Source organism: Lactuca serriola, chromosome 2 (assembly GCF_051521515.1).
Source record: "Lactuca serriola cultivar US96UC23 chromosome 2, Lser_US96UC23_V15, whole genome shotgun sequence".
Lineage (NCBI taxonomy): Eukaryota > Viridiplantae > Streptophyta > Magnoliopsida > Asterales > Asteraceae > Lactuca > Lactuca serriola.
The window spans coordinates 77281481-77289353 of record NC_136409.1 but is presented as its reverse complement, the minus strand read 5'-3'; the positions used below and the strand labels follow the sequence as shown (position 1 = coordinate 77289353).

The following is a 7873-nucleotide window of genomic DNA, read 5'->3' as shown; positions in this document are numbered from 1 at the left end:
CAAAGATCATATTCTGAAAGGTAATATTGAACTCATCTTTGTTCCTACTCGTGAAGAGATTGCTGATATTTTTACAAAAGCTCTTGACTCTTCAAAACTCAATACATTCTTACAAATGTTGGGAATGATGAATCCAAACCCGCAGTTCTTTTTAAAATGTTAGCGACCGCAGACCATCCTTGGTCTCCATTGCGGTTCTAACTGAGAATTACATATGATAGATGGTTTTGATACCGCAATCTAGGTATCGCAACCATATGTCGTACATACCTCTCATGGGTCTTAATTTTCCTTTATTTCTAAATTTCGTACAAGTGTTTGTCTCACAAATTCTCTAAATTTTTTTTATCCGCGATGGAGTTTCTCAACGGCATTGATGAATTCATCCGCAACCACCTCAAATAAATTCCAACCGATTCATTACCTCATGAATCCTTGTGTGCTATTTAATGATCCTTCATTAAATAAAATACAAACATTCCCTTTAGAAACTGTCACTTTACCTTTCTTAATAAACCCCGTATCAGACCTCTTTTAGGGATGATGCCAAAAAGAATGATTCCCAAATCAATCATTTTTCAACTTGTCCTTTCCTCTCCCAAACACGTCCAATCAGTTTCAACTTTCTCTCTCATCAACCCACGATTACTTGACGTATTACCATGCGTCCACTCCACCATTAAATGCAAAACCTGCTTTTAAGATTTCTCAAATCTCTTCAAAACCCGTTTCATATTCGTGTGGTTGAGATTCAATCCCAGATTCGTTGATTCCCCCAAAAACCCCATTCAACTTCTTACCCCCTCTTATCCTTTACCTAGGGTTAAAATCCTTTTACCCCCCTTTATAAACCCTTCTTCTTCTCTATAATCGTTTACGCTCTCTGTTAATCAATTACTCTCTCAACTCTCCAAGAACTCACAAAAGCTCTCAAGAACTTCAAACTCACAACTCTCAATGGCGAAATCTGGTGCATCTAAGAAGCAATCCAAGGCTTCAAGCTTGATGAATCAAACTGGTTCCACATCACCAACAATCGCTTCAAGCAACTTCAGGGCTGTGTTTGACGTTCATCCTTCTTACAATGCTCCAACAAAACTGATGATCAAGCATCTCAAGAACCACATCCTATTTGGCCCGTTCGACGCATTCACCGATGTTGTTCCCGTTTCTACACTTTTTAAATGTGCTCTGTCTGCATACAGACCAATGGAAAACCCCCAAGAAGTGCATCTGAACCTCGTCAACGATTCCTTGGTCATCTTGACCAAAGAAAAATTCTTAACCTCTATTAACCTGTTAATCCATCCCTCCATCAAAATCTTCACTCCATCCTTATCCGATATCACTACCGCACTATACCAAATGGGTTACCAGAAACCAATCCGAGGTGTTGGTGAGTTTAAGAAAAATCAGCTGCCTGCGGTTTGGTAGTTTGTATGCCACTTCGTCATCTGCTATCTGTCTGACAGAACCGGAGGCATCGACAACATGGGACTCAAGCTCCTTGAACTTGTATGGAGCATCTTCACCGGCCGTGATGTCAACTACGGTCAAATTCTTTGGGATGACTTCCTCCAGTACATTCCCAAAGGACAACCAAAGGAAAACCTAACCGAGCTCACTTTTGCTCGCTTTTGGTCTCTGTGTATTTCTGATCTGCATGGGGATGCTGGTCTTGACATGGGAAGTGACATCAATTTCTTTGTCACTAAGGATCTCAAAAGGTATACTCCTTCCTCTGATCAAACTAGTTTTGGACCTATTCGCAGGCTCCCTACACACATTCTTTCACTGCTTGGTCTTAAGACTGCTGATGTCTCAGATCATATTGAGGCCACGGAGGGTATTATCCCATACCCTTCTACCCCACCTCTTCCTTCTTCAACTATTCTTCCTGAGGGAACCGCAGCTTCCTCTATCACTACACTCTCAAACATTTCTCAAAGGAGAAAATCTGTAGCTTCTAAAAGGAAAGCTACGATACCCAAAAAAGAAAGCTCCAAAACAAACTGCACCCTCCAAGAAACGTAAAACCAAAACCACCACTGTATCGAGTAGTGACTCTGAGGAAGATAGACTACCCATATCTATCCTCAAGAAAATAAAGACAACCAAAAATACTAGCCATATGCGTGACCGGACTGATACTGACGCCTCTCAACAGGCTCCGGTAGTCCTTGGGATGGCCGCACATCCATTCAATGCCACTCTCGAATACCACTCAAACTCATCTTGTGAGATTGTTTCATCATCATCTTCTTCTGAACGTGGAGACAGCCCCCCAGTTGTATCTCAAGTAGATAAAATTGGTAATCGCCCTAAGGTCTCCAGGGCTTCCAAGCTGCACATTTTTTCTTCTGAGGAGTTAGACTCCATCCTCTTACAAGTATCCCAAACACTACAAACACCACTCCATCCGCAGGGAATCTCTTTCGCCCATGCCAGAACTGGGCCGAAGCCAAACTTGACCATGGGTCAAGGAGACCAAGGAAGCCCAGGAAATCCTACTCTGCTTACATCTGTATTAGGTGGTTTAGGCACGGTGAGCACTAATGTACAAGGATCCGTGAACCCAAGGGACACCTTGGTGCGACAACAAGGAATTGTCGATGAAGACTCGAATGACTCTTGGAGTCGGTATCAACCAACCACTGATGCTGAAATCAAGAAGTATGCTGCTTTCAAAAGGGCGTTCCAAGCCCGCAAGGAGCAGTAGGTCAAACAACAAAAGTAGAAGGAACAAGAAATTCTGTCAGTAGCCAGATACTGGGCAAATGCCATCAGCAACGCCCACACTGCTGCAACAATTCTTAAGGTTCAGACCTGGATGGACCAAATGGCTGAAATTGTGCTGAAAGCTCAAGTCTCAACCCCAGCCGCAGGTACATCTAATGTTCCCCCTACTTCACCTCCTGTTCCACCTACCGCAGTCAACCCGTATCAAGACGAAGAGCTAGTTATTGAACTCAGCTCGGCCCCAACCTTCGGCTTTGACGATGAAGACATCCAAGAGGTCAACAAACCAAATCCCTTAGATGATGACCTCATGATGTTCGAGGAAGAAGAAGAATCCAGCGGTTCTCAACACTCCACTTCTAAGCCTAAAGAAAAGAAGAAGAAAAAGAGGAAAGATGTGGTCACTCGTAAAGAATTCCTCAACCTTTAAGCCAAAGTTGATCAAATTTTGGCTTCCGTTAAGCCTACCCAGCCTCCATCAGAAGATCTCCCAGGTCCGCAATCCCTAATTGAGCGCATCGAACGACTCGAAACGAGAGAGCGTATGGCCGCTGAGTGCATTTCTCTCAAAGTCGAGATGGGGATTCAATCTCTCGACAACAACCGCAGGGCCAACCATCAAGATTTTATGGCCGCAGCGGAACACCTCATCACTGAGGTAACCACCATCAAACAAGGCTTACAAACAGCCATTGCGGATCAAGCTGCCCAGTCCCAAAAAGCAATAGAGGAAACTCATACTGCCTATGAGTCCACGATTTCTGTCCTTCATGCAACAATCGCCCGCATGCAGAAATCCCTCACATCAAACTTTCATGGCTCAGAGATACTTCAGCTCACAAAGGACATTCACAAGCTGCTCTTCAACTCTGCCATTCCAAACAACTCCCAACTGGCCGAATCGATGAAAGCACACTTTGCTGAGGTTTGTGCAAAAGTTGATGGACTCAAACAATGGCTTGAGGAAGCACCAGGGTTGCATTCCTCAAGAGGGGGAAGTGATAGAGAAGGCGGTCGCTCAAATACATCCATCCGTCAGAGCCCTCCAATCACCACAAATAAAATTCCCACTCTGCAGCCTTCTCCTCCACCATCTCAAAATATTCCATCTCCCCACTTATCACCCAAAAACAACCTAAATCGTCCTCTGACGCCTCCTCATCTAAAGAATCTTGAGGAACATACGTCCTCAGAAAGCTCTACAGATACTCCTGCTACTGCCCAAAGGAAACATGACTGGAAAGCAGCCAAGCTAGCCGAAATTATATGGAGAGAATGCGGTTTTGACACTATGATTGATGAATCGCAGATCAACTCATGGGTTGATATTTCCATATTTATACATATTTTTACGCAATATTTAAGTACATTTTTATTAATAAGTTGATAATATGTTTAAAATAATGGTACTTATGACTTTAAATTGTTATTTCCAGTCAATTAAAAGGATTTTCAAAGAGAGGGACCAAAAGTGACAAAATGTAGAACATGGGAGACTTGGAAGACAATAGATGAATAAATCCACGAAAGTTACTAAACCCACGACGTGGCAAAGTCGGCCACGACGTGGCATGAGGATTCTAGAAGATAAAGATCGCGATTCAGAGGAATCCTTGCCCGGTACGGATAACTTGAAGCCCACGACGTGGCCTGGATAGCCATGATGTGGCGCGTGGTTTTGGAGTCTATTTAAGTGTTCCTGATCATTACGAGAAAGAGAGCTTTTGGGCTGAAGAAAGGAGTTCCAGAAGACGATTTGGAGCGAAAGAAAGGTTCTGGAAAAGGTTTTCAACACCAAAAAGAGTAAAGGTTTATATTTTAGTTAATTAAGAACATGCTTTTTATTACTTTAAGTTGTGTTAGTTTATTAGTTGCTATGATGAGCAGCTGAATCTAGATACTCTTGTTTAGCTAGATGAAGCTTCCAACTTATGAATAGCTCAATTTTTATGGATTAAGTTTAGTTGGTAAAAATTGCTTGTGTTTGATTTGTATTACTTAGCATGCTATTGTTTGTTTCTCTAATTGCTTGATTGCATGTTCTGTGTAGCTTAGTGACCATTAACTGCATGAATTTGTTTACCCAATGATTTAGTGAACATTAAATTGTTAAAGCTAGGATTGACCAATCTTAGTTAGTAATTAGAGTAAATAAGCTTAGCTGTGCTAGAGAACGTGTATTGTGACTACAATTGCGTTTATACAACAAATCTTACATAGCATATTTACATTCATAATTAATTCTGTGTTTAATTATGTGTGAACATACATGGTTTGACATGCATTAGTTAATTATTGGAAAAGTTAGAACTAAATTACTAATACAACTAAAAACCAACTTAACAATCCGTAATCATTAGCTAGCCATAAGGAAGAAGTGGATTCAACCTAAACAAGAGTGTGTTTTTACTTATTGAATTTGATTTAAGTTCATCTGATCTTGTAAAGTCAGATAAAACCCTTTTAACCTTCTTAATAATTAGGTTAATTTAATAGTAAGTAAATTAATTAGTAACACCGTTCCCTGTGATCGACACCCGACTTACCCAAGCTATACTGTAATCTGACTAGGTACACTGCCTATAAGTGCATAGTTAGTTTAAGTTTGTTAGGTTATAAATATTAAAATTAGTGGGTACTTTTGTGCACATCAAGTTTTTGGCGCCGTTGTCGGGGAACGGCTTAGTTTTTAGCTTATTTATTTGCATTAAATTAATCGATCCTTCTTGTGGAGTAAAAACCACAAAAAGTTAATTTTTCAGCAAAGTATAATTTTTTCTTTCAGTCACAGAGTCCACGATGTGGCCAGATACCTGCCACGACGTGGACATCTAAAACACTAGATTTTTAGTTGTTAGTTAGTTTTTCTTATTTTAGTTCAAATTTACGTTTTTAGTTTAGCAAGTTGCAGGAGTTCATGACCAGAGGCTCAAACACACCCTTGGTGCCACCACATGAAGATCCTGAGTCTGCAATTCACAAGAAAAAGACGCCCTTACAAGAATTTAAGTTAGTTTTTTCAAGGAAGTCGGGAAAGAAGACAGGAGAGTCAAGTTCATCCGCGAGGCACAAGAGCAATTTTGAGCACTTGGATAAAACACCTGTTCAAACCGAGTCCGAATACGATATCGAGCCGGAATTTGAAGAACACACGAGCGAACCCGAGAATGAGCCAAGGAACGAGATGGCAGCAATCGAAGAGATGTCTATGGGAGCTTACAAGAAGCGGATCCGAGAAGATGTGGGTCCCGGTTTAGTCCAACCCGCAATACCTGCCACTGCCACATTCGAGTTGAAGGGGCACATATTGACTGCACTGAAGGACATCATTTTTCGGGAAAGATCATGAGGATGATTTTAAGCATCTAGATGAAGTCAACAACATTGCGGATTACTTCGATGTCACAAATGTCAACAGAAACACAGTCTTGCTTAGGATGCTTCCCATCACTTTCAAAGGAGATGCTAAGGAGTGGTTAAAAGCACTTCCACCGGGTACAATTACCACTTGGGCTCAAATGCGTGAGCAATTCCTGGACCAGTTTTGCCCGCCATCCAAGATAGCCAAACTCAAGAAGGCAATAGCCAACTTTGAGCAACAACCGGGGGAGTCATTATACGAAGCATGGGAGCGGTACAAGGGCTTGCTTAGAAATTGCCCTCAGCATGATCTAAATGTGCAACAGGAGATGTCAATCTTCTATGATGGGGTCAACATTATGACTAGACAACTCCTTGATTCTCAAGGACCTTTGACAAAGAAAAATCCAAGGGAGGTCAAGGAGTTGATTGAAGAATTTGCGAAGCACTCTCGCGAATACCACAACCCTAGGCAAGATGGAATCAAAGGCGGTGGAGGGGCCCAAACTGAAGAAATAGCAGCTGTAATGGCCATGCTGAACAATTTGGATCGAAGGATAACACAAATGGACCAGTCAATACATGCCATAAAAGTGGTTTGCGAAAGATGTAGTGGTCCACACTTGACCAAGGACTGCAATGTAGTTGAGTTTGGGAACAGAAAAGATCAAGTGTGCTACTCTAGTGGGGATAAGTTTGATGAGGATTGGAGGAAACCGAAGAAGGAGTGGCTGCCATATGAAGAGTATAAGAAGCAAAAAGAAGAGAAGTATAGGCAGACAGGTCGAGGCTTTTATCAAAAGAAGCAGCCACCAGCCGAGAAGAAACCCGATCTAGAGACCATTTTGATGAAGTTTATGGAAGCTTCGGAAAAGAGACACGATGCCACTGATTCTGCTATCATGGAACAACAAACCTTAATAAAGAATCAACAAGCCTCCATCCATAACCTTGAAGTACAATTTGGTCAACTAGCCAGTTTGGTTCATGAAAAATTGTCCCCGAAGAATCCCGAAATAAAGACCCAATCTCATGTAATGGCCATCGATACTGAAGAAGAAGCAATCTCTGAGTTCCTGGAGGCATTGGATGAAGAACCGCAGCAGCCCGATCCAAAACCCAAGAAGTCAAGGTTCGAAAGTGAAAGGGTTGCTGACACAGCTTCGCCACGACGTGGTACTCCTCTGGCCACGATGTGGCACTTGTCTGATCAAAAAGTCTTTGAACCCGTTCCAGTTTATCAGCCACCGTTGCCATTTCCACCCCGAGCTGCACTTAGTCTACTGGATAAGGAGCATATAGAGTTTGTCAAGCATATGAAGGGGATCCCGATTAATACTCCCTTTGTCGAGTCCTTATCCAAAACTCCCGAGAATCAGAAATTACTGCAAGATTTGATAGACACTCACAGGCAATTAAAGAAGCAGTCTAAGGTGATTCTAAGTGAACAAACCTCAAAAGCCGTGTTGGGAGAGACACCAGAAAAGATGGGGGATCCTGGACGCCTCACTCTTCCATGTGAGTTTGGTAATAAAATGAAGGTTAATGCTTTAGCCGATTATGGGGCTAGCGTTGATTTGATGCCTTTTTCATTTTATCAAAAATTAGAAATTCAGAAGATGAAGGCTACAAAAATGAAGATTCACATGGCGAATCGTTCAGTAACACAACCCCGGGGCATCGTGGAGGATATTGTGGTGAAAATTGGAAATTTGTTTTTCCAATAGACTTTGTAGTTTTGGATATGAAGGAAGATCCCGATGTCCCAATTATC

The 7873-nt window shown here is 41.9% G+C and overlaps 1 non-coding gene across 1 annotated transcript; it reads right to left on the bottom strand.

Moving 5' to 3' along the window:
- Nucleotides 1-6305: 6305 nt before the first annotated feature.
- LOC145091095 (small nucleolar RNA R71) lies at nucleotides 6306-6412 on the bottom strand. The gene has a single exon (XR_013701983.1). It is a non-coding gene; the product is annotated as a small nucleolar RNA R71 (small nucleolar RNA).
- Nucleotides 6413-7873: the final 1461 nt, after the last annotated feature.